Source organism: Neolamprologus brichardi, chromosome 4 (genome assembly GCF_056152115.1).
Source record: "Neolamprologus brichardi isolate AB-2024 chromosome 4, ASM5615211v1, whole genome shotgun sequence".
In the NCBI taxonomy this organism is placed as follows: domain Eukaryota; kingdom Metazoa; phylum Chordata; class Actinopteri; order Cichliformes; family Cichlidae; genus Neolamprologus; species Neolamprologus brichardi.
In genome coordinates this window covers 11,998,603-12,016,640 of record NC_142107.1, presented here as the reverse complement: position 1 = coordinate 12,016,640, position 18,038 = coordinate 11,998,603, and the positions used below count along the sequence as shown (strand labels likewise).

The window sequence follows — 18,038 nt, the reverse complement described above, 5'->3', positions numbered from 1 at the left end:
AGCACGTTGCTGCTTTTTCCCTTAATGTTGGCAAGAAATTGTAAAAGATCCTTTGAGCCAGGTTTAATTCCTCATGGCTGAAGGCAGAGACACTCCAACAAGAGAATTATTCAACTAGCAGGCACGTGTCTCCTTAAACCACCCCCAACCCTAAGTATCTTCTGAGCAGCGGATGCTTTAGTTAGCCACTTGTTGAGCCATGCTTGCGTTTTTCTTTTCTTTTTCTTTTTACCATTTACTGTTTGATAGCAGTCTCCACTTTGCCTGTGGCTCATGAATTTCTCTCGCTCATTTTCCTCCATGTAACGCACGCGCTTCCATCTGCAAAGCATTACAGTAAATGACAGGAATAGAGAAATGATTTCACACACGTTCCGCATGGGCCAGATGCAGCTCCAGAGTCACTGCCGCAACTAAGTCTCATGTGGTAGGAAGAAATAAAGAAAGAGTAAATAAGTCTTACCCTGCTGCATTTTAGTGCATATGTTTGAGGTTCACAAAGTCAGTGCCTCTGCCCTGGTGCTGTATTATCGTTTATATTTGTCATTCAGCTCATGTGTGTTGGTCCGGCATCTCCAGATTTGACTCTCATAATTTTTTATGCTTTGTTTTTACAACTTGCAGCAACCAGCTGGAGTAATCATAAATATGACCTCATCCTCACCAGGACCATGCTGCTTTTTTCACAGCTTTTATTTGAAGGAGTCCATAATGCATATTCTTAGTAATAATAACGTTATTATTATTTTATTATATGTGTGGAAATTCTTAATATTGCAAATATTATTGTGTTTTTTGTGTGTGTGTCAGTTCTGGGGCTGAGGCTATTTAGTGGATTTGTTACCAAAATCTACATTTCTACTTAAGCTAAAAAAAAGCATTTAACTGTATAATATTTATTACTTGTATAATATGATTTAAGCTTTTCTGACTTTAAGCATATTCTAGCCTCTTAGTTAAAAAGTAACAAATATCTGCTGTCAACAGATATTATCCAGTCTCATCAAACACTGCTTGAATAGTAGAATAGTCTATTTTAGGCCGTCTTCACATAGTTTCCTGGTTAAATGTCCCAAGCAGCAATGCGTTCCTGTAATCTGTTTCACATATTTACACATATTTAGCGGACAGGCATTTGGTCAGGGGTGTAAATCAAAGTGGCGGTAACAGCATTCTGCGTGCCATCAGCACGTTGTGCTCCTAATCACCAGGGCTCAGTAAAAGATGGCGAGGCAGCCTATAACACTGCCCAGGGGAACCAATAAAACACTGGTTTGGTGCTCAGCCAGTTCTGCAGCTTGCTAGGGGTTTAATGCTTGAGGCACTTAGTCATACAGAACCATGCTTGTTTTTTTAGGGTTTTTTTTAAGGACTTAACTGAAAATTTCTTCTTGTCAGTTTTCATAAAAGATGCGCTCTTTAATTTTCTTGTAGCTCACTTCACTCTTATTCTCCTCGAATCCTCTTTTCCGTCTCATTTGGTCCTCTGAATATGTGGCTGCACAGAGTCAACCAGACTGTCCCCACCCTGTAGTGAAGCAGATGTTAACGATTACATCTGCTTCATCTTTTTGGTCTTCATTCGTCTTTTATTTATTTATTTTTTTGCCTCCATGATACGTGGTAACCTTTAAAGTCTCTATTTCATGTTTAACTTTGACCAAACACTGTATTTAACTGTAGATCTTAGCTGACACAGGATTAACTGTTTGGCATAATTATCCAAAATTGAAATATGACAATTTAAAGTAAAATTAAAATGATTGTGAGGACAGTGGGTGTTCCATAGCACACAGACAGCTGTATGAGAAACACTTTTGTCTTAAAGGCACATAATACCATGGTCTCTAGTTTGGGTTCCTGGGTTTTTGATGCTATGGCGAGGCTTCTGTCCATCGATTCGCAAATCACAAGAATTACTATTCCTTCAAGTATTGGTTAGATTTTAGTGAAACTTGCGCACACTGATGTGCTTAAGATCAAGGTGTAGGTCTTGTAATATGATGCAGATGATATATGGCAACTCATTTTACATTTTAGGCCGCATATAGCCCACTTAAATCTTGTGTGAATCAGTGAAGATCCCCTTCCTCTAGGTGGCCTTATGTTTGTCTGTATGGGGTTTCTAAATATCACATTACTTTGGACCTCTGACCTCTTTTTCAAGTTCAAACGTTCATAAAATGCCTTTTTTCTTAAAACACTTGTTTTAAATTCATCTGCCTGTCTTTGTATTGGCAACTTTTAGGAAGTGATAGTCGTATAAGGAGATTCTAAATATCACATCCAAACATTTTGTCACATTTGACCTCTGATCTCACTTTTACATTTACATCTGCCTTTCTTTCAAATTGATCTTTCTGTGTTAACGTCTCGGTTCCTTGCTCCTCTTTGGTGCTGGTCCTCATGTCTGTATTAGTTCTCTTCATTATTTCCCATTTTTACTTTGAATTCTGGGTTTTCTTTTATGTCTTGCATTAGTTTTGCTTTCTGTCGGTTTGATTGCTTTGATTTACTTTCACCTGTGTTGGTTATGTCCACCTGTGTCTCGGCCTTCTCCTGTCTACTCCCTAATCAGCACATTTTGTGTATACGTGTGTCATTTGTCTTTTGTGTCCTCTTAGGTTGATCTTTTTGCTGCTTGACCTCTTTTGGACTCTTTCCATCTTTTGTTTCTTTACCGCCGCCCATGAAAGCCTTGTTTTATTTCCTATTCTGCCTGCTTGAGTCCTTGCGACACAAAAATGTTATCAGAAAGGCTAAACTGAGTGTAAACTGTCTTCTACCTTCCTTTCTTCTTACTGACCTCAGTTTTCACGAGTTGAATGGGTCTTAATAATACACGTAAACTCCCGTAAATATCAGTGTTTAATGTTAATTACATTTTAAGGGCCAGTTCCTTTATTCCTAAAGAAAGCTAAAAGGGATTAGAGTTGGATATTTTTTGGCTTGTTTGGCTTATTATATGTTGTTTGTGCTTGCTTTGCTGTAATTATAGGTTTGTTCTGCATGTACAACAACAGTTATTTTTCTTGTGGAAAATTATCCCCTTTGCTTTTTTCCCATTTTTCTTGCTCACTACACTCTTGTCGTAGGCTTATTTAATATATATAATATAATATTGAGGTTAATTTTGTTGTACTACATAAAGCACAAAGATGATGAGATATTTACACCAAATGCTGTAAGACCCTTTAAACCCATCTCCACATTTGTCCTGGACAAACAGACCCCCACGAGGACCGGAGCATAGACAGACCACATAACCTTTGTCGTTTCTCTTCCTTTGTTTGTCTCTATAATGCACTCCTGCTTTTCTTCTTCTTCTCTTTTCCCTCTGCTGCAAAAACGTTTCTGCCCCTCTCTAAGCCTGGTTCTCACGAAGGTCTCTTCCTGTTAAAAGGGAGTTTTTCCTTCCCACCATTGCCAAGTCCTTGCTCATAGTGGACCAGCTACTGTAAATTGGTGCTTATAATATAATTGAACTGAAGTGAAACTACAAAGGCCCAACCTTCATTGTCACGTCTGCAGATCTTTGCCAACACACAAACGTGTGCCTCGGTTTGAGGTGTTCATGTTTTGTTGTTCACAGCATGCCTGTGGCTTTTTACTTTTAGGAGCTTTTCGGGACAAAAAACCCCAAGAAAAGCATCCTTGGAGCAGACACGGGACAACAATGAGTGAGAATGAGAGCATGGTAACCACAAAATGACATTTCACTTATTCACTCATTCCACATGTTGTCAGCCGGCACAACAAAATGCTGTCTTTTAAACAATTTAAGCTAGCTTTATGATCTCTCTTTTTTTTTTCTTTTGGCTCCAAAAACAGTGTCCATCAAATTTTAAAGAGTAACGCTGATGGCACATTTTGTAACCAAACAATGCAGCTATGCACATTTGCTAAACCATTTGTCATAATTTTCAAGATTTTTTCCCTGTGACAAATCTCTGGTCACACAAAGTGTGAATATTCAATTGCTTTTCTCTGGCTATTCCTTCAACGTTATTTTGTTACACAAGTGTTTCAGGAATGCCTAACATCTGTTACTTTTTGAAATTTTGAAAAGCACAAAAGCTGCATTGCTTTCCTAGGACAGCGTGGGAATGATTAGTTGTTAATTTTCCATCCTCTGTCTCATTGAGAGGTTGAGGAGATTATGTCCTTCATTAGTGTTTAGTGTATGTGCATAAATATTTGCAACTCTGTACATTTGCGTTTTGTGCACATGCACGCCATCCTCCTCTGTCCACAACTACATGTCTTCCCGTCACACATAAATGCGCTTTGACGGGAGTGTGTGTGTGGGCTGCTTAGAGACAGGCTGGGACCTCCTCTTAAGGCTTGAGCTGCCTTTCTTCCCACAGCACCCGGCAGGAAGATGTCCATGGGAAGTATAGTGCCATGCAGAGGGGAAGAAACCTGGGAAAGAAGAGGGAGTACCTCAGAACATGCATGGTTAATTAGTGGCTGCTATGGGAACTTGAAAGGGACAGAGAAATATGGTCAACAGAGCGTGCAGCAAAGAAGCAGAAGTTGTCACTATTTGTGTGAGTGCAAACACATAATGCTAACATTAGATACACCATATCAGATAAAAGTGAAGTGTCGTCTGTTTCCACCCATCCTCTCTTGCGAGGTCTAAACATTATATGTCAGTGTGTTCCTCATAAAGCTGTCTTCCTTAGAGGAACCTTTCGCACATAAATTATTATTGTGTGCTGTGCCGTCCATCGTTGGTTAATCAGGCCCGGTATGGCTCAAGGAACAGTGCGTATCCTGAATTTTACTTATTGTTTAGGGTTTTAAAAAAGGGCTTGGGTTGGTTACACAAAATATATATTTACCCTTTCTCATGTTTTTTTTTCTGGAAAGGATTAACAAGCTGTGTTACTAAATCTTGCCTTTGGGAACACAGACAGGATGTCATAAAGAAAATTAAAAAGTGGCTCCTGTTTTTCATATATTTATTATTTTGTTTTTGATACTTTTTATGATTATGATTTTGGGCTTTTTCTCATTTCCATATGGTCTGGTTATTGCCTTTTGGTCTCGTTGGAGCTAGTTATGTCAACATAAAAAGCCCTCAACACAAAGACCTCAAGAATCCCAACACTGAACTTTTAGTGATTGCAGGAGCTGTTTGTTTCACACAGAGGAGGGCGAGACAGCAAATACACGGAGACCTACAGAGGTCAGACCATAGTTCACTTTGAGGTTTACTAGTCTGTTGACTTTGTGCACGCTAGCACTTCTCATTAAGGAGTGAGACAGAAATGGCAGACAGCACAGCTGGTTCATTCCTGTCTTAGAGCTGGACAAACCATTAGAGCTCATTTTATTGTAGAAAGGATAAAAACAATCTTGGCTTTACTAACGTACATTATCAAGCTGATTGAGAACATGCTTCCTTTAGCATCTGTGTGGTTTTTATTTTTATAGGTATTATTTACCCTTCAAGGTCTTTAGAGTCTTTGGTGCCGTGTCAGCTTGTGGTATCTTGCATTTGTAGACAGTGCACTTGTTACTAGTTATCTGTTCCCTTGAGTTAAAATTGAGGGATTTTTGCAGTGGCTGAAGGTTAAGAGCCAAGGTAGAGAGACTGAGTGGCCTGTATATAAAAAGATAGACATCCACTGTGAGTCTTGCTTTAAAGGATTGATCTCAGCATTTTGGCTTCTGTCTTCTTCTAAAATGGGACCCAGAGGTGGCCATATTTAGATATTTTAAATATGAATATTTTACTGTGAGTCTGTGTGGATTTCCTCATTTGCTCACTTTGCTCACTTTTAGAGACTGTCTCAAAATAACGATTAGAGGAACTGCAGGTTTTCAGAAATGCAGCAGCTTAGTTTTTCTTTCCTGGAGGTTGCTTCTTAGGATTTAGAGGGACCTGTCCCTGGGTTAGTCTAAGACAGTAAGATTTTGTTTATCTTAAAATGTAGTATTTACTTCTTTATTTGTTTGGGTTGTTTTTTTTTTATTAGGTTTTTTGTATATCTGTGTCTTTCTTCTTTAGAGACTAGAGGGTTTTTTTTATTGCCTCACACTGCAATTCCCCTTCAGCTCTACCAAGCATATTAGCAAGTTTGAACTTGATTTGATTCCCTGGTTTGTAACTTCGTTAGGCAAGCTGTTATTGTTCTCATTAGACACTTTATTCATTACAGCTGATGGCTGTTTTCAGTTGGCAGTTAAAGAGCCAAATACTTTCCTCCGAGTTTGGTGGAGACCTAAAAGAAAGCAAAGGGGACGGTGAATATTTGATCTTTTTTGGCATTTGACATTAATCACGACTCTTATCACCAGCTGATAACATCACCCTGTGTGTGCTGTAATTAGAGAAGTGTTTGCTAAGCTAGCCACGTCAACTTAAAAGCTAGTTTGTCAGTGTTGTGTTAATAGTGTCTTATGTTACAAAAACAATCCATTAACCCAGGTTTAAAAAATTATATAATATGCAAATGTGCACATAAACACTTCCCTTCAACTCCAACTGTCTGTCCTGTATTCCTTCTGTGCTCACTTCCTTCTACCTCTCAGACATATTTTCAGCTTGCACTTTGGTATGCCAGGTATTGAGTAGCAACAGCATGCCTGTGGTTAAGTGCAGGAATGACTGAAGCTTATATTATGTTCACTATGACAATTGCAGGATTGGTACTATGGCAGAAATTCTTTCAGAATGCAGAGAGCAGCAAAGGTCCGATCAGGTCATCCTGGTGCTTGCACATGCATAATTTACACTAAAAGATGGTGTTTAAGCATCTTAATTTGGGTTTTTTTGTTTTTTGTTTTTGCAATATTGACTTTGCTTACATCTAATTATTCCAGCTTCTGATTTAACAACTTGCTTTGTTAGATTTTTCTTTTCAAATAAATACATTGTGAGAAAACATGAATGTTTAATATCTCCACAGACTAAAAGTCCACCCCTCTGATTCATAGCGAGTCAAATCCCGTAAAGTCCACCGAGCACAGAGAGAGGGTTTGTCAGTATTATTCTTTCACCTCCTCTTCTTCTGTTTGATGCCTTTCACAGTACTGGGTAAATCTTTCAGTGTTGTACCCTACATTTTTTTATTATCCCACCATCTTTCCATGCCCAGATGCAAACTGTGTGGTCTTACCTTCGCACTGTGTTTCTAAACTACTGCGGCAGCGTTGCTATACTCTCTCTCAGTCACTGTGTGTTGTTTTATAATGATACTGTGCTTGTGTCTGAAGCCCTTGTTGCATTTTTTTTGTTGCTATTCTTTGACCAGGCAGTCACATGAGTAATTTAGCTAAAAATGACCTGACTAGTTAAATAAAAGAGGCTAAATTAAAAACAAACATGCACGCACAGATAACAGGTGTTCGCTCAGCTGTGTCAGGCGGCGCTGATACCATAAAGAGATGGATGCAAAGAACTCAACATTGAGAAAAGGTCAAGAGGTTGATTAAATGAAAAGAGAGAGCCAGGCTCATGTCCCCGTGGCTGTCGGGTTTTAGAAAAAGGGCCCAAGCCGCAACTGTTATTTTGGATTTTCTGTTTCTTTTCACTTCATGACAATCCGGCCACCTTCGTGTTTGCAGGGCCCATCTGAGGCTGATTCAGTGCAACTTGAGCACCACTTAGCTTTATCCTCTGGAGGAATATGCATGTGCTGTGTTAACAAATTGCTCAAAGCTGCTTTGTCATGCAGCGGATGGAAATGAGCCCGGGCCAAGCAGCCTTGTAAATATCTGGTGAGCAGTGGTTGCTGTTAAAAGACGGTGGCTTACAAACTATACTGGAAGTGTATGTTTCAATGCGAACTTTAGAAATGCATAGCTTTCCACTGTTCCTTTTACTATAAACTGTTATGTTTATACATCTCATTAAACTTTTTTTGTGTGCGTGTTACTGGTAAACTATCCGTCAGTAATTGTTTCAGTGATTAGGTGGTCAAAAAATGTGGTTTCTCCGTTGACCAGACAGAGATGGTGGAACAAGAGAAGAAAAATGTGTTTTGATGTGTGCGGATGGGGGCAGAAATCAGAGCCGGTCTGCTCGTACCAGCAGCTCATCAAGGCTATTGAGTCAAGGCTATGGTGTCTTCTGTAACAATCTCTCGGGTTCTGTTTGGAGCGGGTATCGCTTCATTCAATAACTCTCCCAGATGTTGCGTTATGAGCTCAAAGCATTCTTGGACACACACAAGTATGTGGACATGCATAACTGTTGTGATTTACTACAAAAATGTGATAGTGATCTTATCTTTTACTTCTCTCTCTCTTGCTGACTCTCTGCTCTCCCTCCCTCAGTCTTTCGCCGTGTCTCATAATAAATCTGTTGTTCTGTGAGTTTTTTATAGTGTTTTTACGGTGCTTATTCCTGCTTCTATCATTAAAGCAGAAGATTTAGTGTGGGCGTGCTGGACCTGCTAAAGGTAAAACACAGAATTTCATCAGAGGGTCACGGTTAGTGCAGCCAAGCTAAGTTTTGAGGCTGTTAGACCGACCCCCAACGATGTGGTTAGGGATTTTTAAACCAAAACTTGTGTGTAAACTTTTCACAAAAGATCACACTTGTCGTTTTGAAAACAATCCCTTTCTGTACTCCTGAATGTTTTTTTTTTTTTCTTTTTAGAGATTTAGGATTGTTATCCAACAGGACTGGAATTTCTGCTTTTGAGATATGAGCGAGATTGGTGGCGGGAATAGAAGCGATAAAGGTGGTGATTCAGATTGAGCAGAAAGAGCAAGTATGGACACAGTCATATGAATGTGTGGGTGTGTGTGTAGGTGTGTTTGTGTGTGTGTGTGTGTATGTGTATGATACAAAGACTCGGATCCACAACAGATGTGTGCCAGAGACGGACAGAATGAGACTGATAAACTCGCTGATAATTCAAGAGTTGAAGACACCACAGAGTCAAAACGTGTGAATGTGGATCCTTGAAAGGTGCTCCGCTCAACGCCTCAAGAATGTTTTGTGCTGCTCTTGTGAAGAAGGTTTGAAGAAGTTGTTTTAGGGTTTATGTTTCTCCCTTTATTTTTCTTCTTCCCTCTCTCGAGTTGACCCCTTTAACTCATTTGCACACATGTACTCGGGCTTGTAGGAAAAACAAATATTAAGCAGTCGTGTTTTGCGTACATAAATCAATGGGTTTTATGGTTTTAGCATTCCCAATAATGCAGACTTGGCCAGCCATTAGCAGGTGTCTCGCATACACTCAGACATATACTCTAAGGTGAGTATGTTCTGGAGGTTTGAGTCAGCAGTTATGAGCTGTTCTTCCAGGCTAATGGTCTGAAAGAAAATCAGAGATTTCCAAACTGTCAGTTGGGCTGCTGCTGTCAAGCACCAGAATGTCCTTCTGAGACTGACCACAGTCTGTTTAGCTGGACAATATTTTAACAGGGCTGTAAGTCCTTCATCAAGGCCATTATTGGTGGATTGTGTTTTTATAGTAGACTTTACTGAGCGCTGCAGTGTGTGTAGCGTAAACCAGCAACATTTCGGGGCACATGTGGTTTTTCCACAGCAGGAAAAATAGATTAGAGTGGACCTACGTCGCCAATGTGATTCCTGTTAGAAATGTACGTTTCAGCTATGGCTCTGGTATGCAGAATAATTACTGCGTGATGTCGATGGGTGATTGCAAGCATGCCATTCTAATTCTCTGGTTTTGTTTTCAAAACCAGAAGATATTTTCATTTTCTTTTCATTTTTGAGTCAGAAAATAGCAAAAACGAAGTGGATTTACAAAGACACCGATACAGATTATATGCAGCTTGCCTTGTGTTACCTGCTGAGATATACCGTAGTTTTGTAAATATCATTTGTTTTAGTTGTATTCTATTCATTTTGGCTAATTATTATTAATCTCTGTGTGTTTTTTCTATCACACAACATGAATCACGACAGGTTAAGAGGAAGGCTGCCTTTCCCCGAGCCTGGCTCTACGGGAGGTTTTTCCTGGGTTGTGCTTGCTCACAGGGGATCGTCTGATTGTTGGGGTTTTCTCTGTTTTCTTTGTAGTATTGTAGGATCTTTATCTTACCATAAAAACATATGCTAACACATGATAAACAACACTGAATTTGATAATTCAGTGAGTGTAATTATTTCTTCAGATAATTTTTAGCTTTGAAACTAAAGCAAGTCTCCACATTTCCTTGTTTTAGTGTATTTGTTGATCGAATAATGTCTTTCAGATATTACTTTTGTCCAATAATCTATCAACTTCAAGTCAAGAGTGCAAAACAGTTCTGCACTTCCTCTTTAACATGTGTACTGTATTTTGTGTTTAGCGTTTAAATTACAACCATGACAAGAGCAGGAGTTTTCTCAGGTAATCTAACAGCAGAGAGGGTCATAGCGGTCGTGACCCTCACCCTTTTGCTGTCTGTCTTCTGTGCCACGTCCTCTCCTCTCCTCTCTGCTCTGAGGCAGTCACAACTACCAACTGGTTCCCAGGCCCTGAGCGACAGGTCACGCTATGGTCGTCTAGCCTGGGCCCTTGATGCTGAACCCCGAGGTTAATGCGGAACGCATCCTTTCCGGGGCGCTGCGATCATCATCTCACCTACCGCACCTACCAGCTTTTTAGAGATATAGAGACACAACACACAAACATGTCTCGATAATGAAAGTAGCTACTTATTTCCTCTAGCACGCTAGTCTTAATTCCTAAAGTGTGTTTCATGCATATGAGCATTTTAAGTATTTGTGTTTCCCATTAGTGCATCCTTATTTCTCCCTCATGCCCACCCACATCCTACAACAAGCCCATTCCCACTGAGCACTGACAATCAAGAGGCTGAGCCCTCCCACCAGTTTATGACCAGTGACCTGACTGTTTTATAACTGAGCAAGTCTGGACCAGTTTTCCACACATTTAAAGGCCCGTGTGTGTGTTTTTGTGCTGACATGAGCATCTGTCATTTTTCAGATAGTATTTTTTTAATTGATCTTAGAAAAACATCTGTATGCGTTTCATCATTTTAGTGTAAATATCTGTTCAGCCCGATTAAGCCCCCTCGTCCTTAATCGGCCCTTCGTCCCCTCCAGTGAAAATAAAGATCAGGCTTTTCATTCTTCATGTCAACATATAAAGCAGATGTAATGCCGATCATGTGGTCATGCAGCATTCTGTTAAGTTGCCTCGAGATGTGTTGAAGCTGCATTGAAATGGGCTATTTTTCTGCATGTGTTTGGTGTTTTGCAGAGATGCGTTATGTGGCGGCAGCAATATTAGTAGCAGTGTTGCAGGTCTTGCTGTTTCTGTCTGCGGAAATGGATTAAGTGAGCGATTGGCCACACCGATTTGGGTAGCCTGTGTCGGTATGAAGATAATTTGGAATGCTAATGAAGCGTTATTCTGTTTCTTGAGGACACGGAGAAAAATACTGTGGAAGCTTCTGCATTTTTTCCCATTTGGCAGCTTTGTGTGTGATTATATGTGGAATTGTATGGTGGGTGTCATAAGGGTCACTGCAGACCTGTTGACATCGGATTCAGTGAGTTTAATTAAATCGTGGTCCATGTACGCATGTGTACGAGTACATGCACGTGTGTGTGTGTGTGTGTGTGTGTGTGTGTGTGTTGGTCCAGAGGACGGGGGCCCGATGGAGCAAGGAGAAAGCAGAGAGCAGGCGCTTGGCAGCCCATCTGAGGGGTTCGTCACTGGGGCTCAGACACGGCCACAGCTGGCCTCTCCACTGACAATCCTGGCTTTTCTCCCCCTCTCAGGAACGCACTGCGTCAACTCTAATTCCTTTCTAATGAACTGGCTACTGAAGGTAGCTAGGCAGGCAGACCCGGCACACTTATTAAAAGCACATAGTGGAAACAAAACACATACTCAGTGGAAAAAATATGTCACACTTTTGTACATTTCAGTTTTCAGCAGGATGTCTGTGCAGCTTGGCTCAAGCACCCGTTGAGAAACCTCAAACTCATAATGTCTTTGAACCTGCAGTCAGCTCAAGCAGAGCTGTATCTTTAGATTTTAAACCATATGAGAACCTACAGTTTGTCTCAGTGTGAAGATTTTTATCGCCTACAATTGAGCCACAAAGACTCCTTTGTCTGATATGATCTGATGATCCGTGCGGTTTACACTGATTCACTGGTTCAGTTCAATTTTCTAGTCCAAATAAAGATAATATCTCCATATACCATACCTTATGCATGGAACAATGACGTACATGTCTTTGGGAGGTCTGAAAATACTTCTGGAAACAAACAAACACAGATTAACCAGAATAATCAAGCCACAAATAGATTTTAGAGTAAATAGCATTAATTTTTAAATTACAACTGCACTTTTCAACATGCATAAAGAGTCAAAGATGTTAATGGCTGCAGACATGACTGTAGAATGCACTATCCAATCAAAGTGTGCTGGAAGATGCCACTCTGACACAAATCACCTACCTAAGCCTATTTTTCTAATGCTGCGACGGTAATATGTATCATTCCTGTTGTATAAATAAATAAAATGCAAATATAAAACATTGTTACAGTAGCCATGGTATGGTAGTCATGGTAGCTTCCTTGCAGTTGCCTCTTTCAGTGGACAGAGTGCATCACTGGATCATGAAAAAGAGATGAATCTTCAAAGATGAGTCCACTCCTTGATGGATCAGATCAGTTTTGATGGCCTGATGGGAGAATTACGCAGAGATAGTAACGTGGTTTTAATGCTGTGGTCTATCGGTGCAGTGCTGTATTTAGTATCAGAAGGTCGGAGCTGAAACTTTGGTTTCCTCTTGTGGGAATGAGATAAATTTGGACAGTGTTACGTGTGGACAGTTGAATGTATTTCAGTTAAAGGCTAGTACAACTATGATACAGAGTGAGTCAAGCGGCCTCACTGTGACCCTTTGCTTTTACTTCTGTGGTGCAGCCTGTGGATCCTCTGTTGCTGCTAATGGAAACTGCTAAGCACATTGAGACAACACAAAGCGCATAGGTTTGATTGCTGTGTCAGTTTACAAAGGTGACACAGTTCGTCAGCTTTGATGTATTGTTTATTTGCCTGCGTCTGGCACCCTTGATGGATCGTGGTGCTATAGTTTGAAAGCATTAGTCTGTTCCAAAGCTTTTGTTGACTTTTTAGGTGATCTTTTCCATGATTATCCATTTTCACTTGGATTATCTCCTATGAAAAGTATTCCCTTTTCTTTAATTTCACATACTTCGTTAGCAGTACGTTATAAACCAACCTCAAATTTTCCATCCTGGAGACAAGCTTACAGCTTCTGTGAATCCCATTTAATATCAGTGGATTATTCCACTCCAGTCCCTTCATTGTCGAGGTAATGTTAGCACCCGTACGCCCGCAGCGCAAGTGTGCATAAAACCATTAGCTGTGTCCAACTCATTTACACAAAAGTAATAACACTAGAACAGGAAGGTTGTGCCCTTTCTCAGAAAATAATAAAGAGAGGAAGAGGGCAAGGTTATCAGGAGAACAAGTAGATATTCTGCCGGTCATATGAACTGTCTTAATCAGATAGTGAAAATAACTGAAAAGCATGTGCTTATATGGTCACACTTTTAGATGGGAGATACAGCTCTTAGTTACAGCCAGATGGTTATCACACCAGATATTTTCACAAATCAATTTTATACTACAGGACATATGCCACATTATTAATCTACTTTATGTCTGTACATGTGAGAACAGATAGAATAAAGTCAAAAGTATAATTAAAACCTAGTTGAAGGTTTTACGGTCATTCCAGCTGTTACTTTACAGCCATACAAGTGATGGAATCTATTTTGCTCTATGTGAAACTCAGAACAATATCAGATGTCATGAACCTTTTCCCAGATATTCGTAGTGTCCAGAGGACAACTAATGTAGAATCGCTGATCCATCGTCTTATGATTGCAAACCTGCAAAACTGATGACAATTGCCGTACTTTGTAACACAGTGACATATTAGCATGCTAACATGCAAATAACTAAGCTTGTCTGCAGGGTAAACCTTAGACCTGCTCAACAAACATGCTAATAGAATGAAAGCTAAGATCAATTATATAATGCTACCCAGAAAGAGGAGGCCTTTGAGGAATTTGAAGCCAGCTCAGTTTTTGACATTCAGTGCTCTGAATGTGACTGCCTTTTGTTCTGGGGAGGCCAGTCCATGACTGATAGGGTTCCATTGTGTGTTTTTCTATCCAGGCATGCTTTAACTGCATGAGCGGTGTGTTTGGGATCATTGTCATGCTGAAAAATGAAGCTGTTGTCTATCAGATGGTTTCCAGATGGTACTGATGGTACATTTCTGCGTTCATATTTCCATCAATATTGACAAGATTCCCAAACCTACTGGCTAAAATATAGCCCCAAACCATGTCAGAGCCTCCACCGTGTTTTACAGATGGCTGTAGACACTCACTGTTGTACTTCTCTATCAAAATCAAAATTTGAATACATCGCTTTATAAGATATGTTGACACTGATTTTCAGTCGTTCTTGTATAATTTGGCATGACTCAGTCTTTTCTCCCCATTTCCCTTCCTTAAGAATGGCTTCTTGACAGCCACACTTCAGTGAAAAGTAGATCCATCTCTTAGATTTGCTGGGGAAACCACGTTCATGCTTCAAAATCAGTGATTCAAAACTGCTAAAATGTGCTCTGACCTATCCCAAGAGTCTTTGTGGCCAAATAGTCCAAATAGCTGACCAGCAGGATTGCAGTGAAGCAGTCAGATACAGATGGACAAGCTGAAGCTTTCAGTCTGTAGAGGCAGGTGGGCTGATAAAGTGGGCTGATTGAGGGTGAAGGGTCTGTTGATCTGTGAACTCAGAGATAACGCTGCACCCAGCACTCCCACCGACGGGGATGACATAACCAGGACACTGATAAAGAAGATGGAAGTAGGGTGGATGGTGTGAATAAAAGGCAGGTTATATTGCATACAAACATTACAGTGGACACTCTCCACTGCTGTGACTCAAGATAAAGTCAAAATAGCTTTTTTCTGGTGGAACTTTGTGAAATCTGAGTAGTATTTTATAGGTCTAGCACATGGTTACAAGCATACAGCATCCTCTACAATTAGCCTCTCAATTCAAGTGAAGAAGAATACTTAAACACAAAAGGAGAACCCTTTTATAGAAGGATTAACAGCAGCGAGAGGGCGAATTTCAATAAAATAGTTAATAGTTCGAGTGTTTGTCCATCCAGTCTGAATAAGACTACAACAACTGAGCTGGTTTCATATTCCTCAAAGGCCTCCTCTTTCTGGCTAGCTCTTACCTGTCATCTGGAGCTTATTGAGCTGTCTACTGTGTGTGTGTGTTTTTGTGCGCGTGTGTGTTTATAGCAGTAAGGTTAGCCAAGCTTTAAGGCCGTGATCTCACACGACAGAGAAAGGTCCCTTTGAGTGATACAGATCTGGTCGTAGCTCAACCCATAACATTATACCTCCACAGGCTGCTTCCATTAGCTCCACCTATACTCTTTATACTGTAACAGTACTGTGTGTGTCTGATAGCACTGGATGTGCCTGCACACTCACAAGCATTGTGTGGGTGTGCATTTTCATATTTTGGAAGAACATACGGTACAAGAACGTGCACCTCAGTGTGCTACTGAAAGGAGTGTGTGTGTGTGTGTGTGTGTGTGTGTGTGTGTGTGTGTGTGTGTGTGTGTGTGTGTGTGTGTGTGTGTGTGTGTGTGTGTGTGTGTGTGTGTGTGTGTGTGTGTGTAAATTGATTGCTGTGCCCATTCTTAATGTTCAGTGACTGGACATTTTTGCTTGGTTGAACTCCATCAACCCTGAAGTTTCTTTCCAACTTTAGCTGCAGGTGCCCAATTATATGCACTTCCCAAATCTTGTGCATGCCAAAAATACAAACACACACACACACACAATTTCTGCACTTGTCTTTCATCCACATGTCTGCTTTTCTGGCCCTCCATTAGCCAGTTATTCCAATAAAATACACTATCTCATACATTATCAAATGACAGCACATTCTCACAATAATACTATACCTGTGCTGATTCTGACTCACACACTCGGACACAGACTCACTCACACAGATGTAGGCTGGGGTAATATATCCATCATATCTGCTGGTGATGAAGGCTGCTGTCATGGGGCAGAAGGTTGTTTTATGATGGTTCATTTGGGCCTGCGTGAGGCAGCAGTGTGAGGCGATGGCAGACGAGACAGGAGGCGTGCTCTCTGTGCTCTGCTTTGTGTAAACTCTGACAGGAGCAGAGTCCCAGTGACAGACTGAAGCCAGGGGGATTTGGGAGCACCGGGCGGCTCGTTGCAAATCATTTCAAGAGTTTGAAAGGTGTTGAGATGTTAGTGGGTGTAGATGCGACTGAGAAGAGTCTGGCAAAAGGCGGGGTTGCTGAGTTGTCATGTTTTCCAGCTGATATTATAATAACTCATAATAAGTTTTCCCGTTTGGTTTTCTCTTTTTCTTTCTCTTCTGCAGTATTATTTGATGGCTAATTAGTGCATGTGGTTTTAACTTGGAAGCACACACCCAGCACTGGAAAGGTCTTATGTCTGGATTAGCATGTCTGGCTGCGTTCAGTGCTACACTCGCACCTCTCCTGAATGAGCCCTGTAATTGTTTTCCTTTCATTCATAATCAGCCCGTGTGATCAAGATCTGCATAACAAGCTCAGTCCTCGCACTTAGCCCGGTGTGAGTCTAACTGCACTGCGTCATTAATAATACATGTATGCATACATCGTTAAGCTGCGTAATTAGCCTGTGTATCTTGTAAATCTGTGTGCGTAAATATGCACATGCATGCTTTGCGTTAGTTTTCCTGTGTGGGAAAATGCTCTTGTGGTGAGGTGGAGCATGAAATACGACAGTAAACACAGGCCGCTATCAGTGATAAAGCTCCGCTCCTGTTATGTGGATGTTTGACTTGTACTTTTACTGTGAGAAAACCAGAGATAAGACCTCAGAAAAACTGAAGGCAATTTGGAGAAATAATTGGGGATTGCGGAGGACAAAGCGAGCTCATGGTTGTAAGCAAGGTTTTGTTTTTGAATGAGGAATGCTTGAACGGGTGAGGGACAGGAAGACAGGCAGCGAGAGGGATGTGGGAATGGAGGTGTTTAGGGTCTCCCTGTGGAGCGACTCGGATATGGGAACACGGAGTCGGCCTAATGAAGCGTGGCCGCCCCTCGCTGACTTAACAGGCCTGAGATAAAGGCAGGGATGTTGGGGGAACAGAGAAGTCACAGGTCCGATACTCGTCCAGTTTTTGATAAAAAAAGAAAGAAAGATCATAAGAGGATGAGAAGAGCAGGGAACACTCGTTAAATAAAAAGACTTTCACATACTGAATAAACATTTAAGGAACAAAACATTAAAATGACAGTCACGTTGTTCTGGAGGGAGACGACTGATCTTAAAAGGTTTTAAAAGATTATGTTCCTTGATGTGCGCTGGGTCATTTCTGCCTTTGTGGCTTTTGCGGAGCAGCTGATATTTCAACAGGTTTAAGAGCCGAATACTTTGTATGGGAAGAAAATCATAGAGTACTCTTAGCTATTGACGTCATGGGGTTCAATGTTGGGACCGGCAATTTTGTGGTGCCATGGCGGTGCCAGCTTTTTGGCACAAGGAGCAATGCTTTTATTTATTGAATTTTTGCATGAAACTAGTTATAGATTAGAAAGTAGCAGTGCATCAGTGGAAAGAAAAAGGCCACAGAGGAAATGGGTGAGTGCAGATTAATATAAAGTGGGTGTGTGATCACCTGTTTGATAGCACTGCAAACCAAGTTTCTTAGCTAAACTGTTAAAGTCTGTGGCCGTCAAACTCCATTCTCAAATTCATCCAAAATGCATTCTTTCTCTGGAACCTCTCGCACATGTACACACGATAAACCCTCGCGTGTCTCCGTTCCCTGTCACTTAAGATACCCAAACTAAGTCTGTCATTATGCTGTCATAGTTGAAGCATTACATCACCAGTCTGTCAGTCTCAGTTGATGTGCAGGCAGGCAAGTGGCGTTCCCCTGGAATAGCACCATTACACAAAGTCTTCATCATAAACCAATCATTCG

General features: G+C 40.8%; 1 protein-coding gene across 1 annotated transcript in view; it reads left to right on the top strand.

The window, feature by feature from the left end:
- The window catches only part of coro7 (coronin 7), a 129,486-nt gene that overhangs the window by 80,897 nt on the left and 30,551 nt on the right, over positions 1-18,038 (top strand). The window lies entirely within an intron of this gene.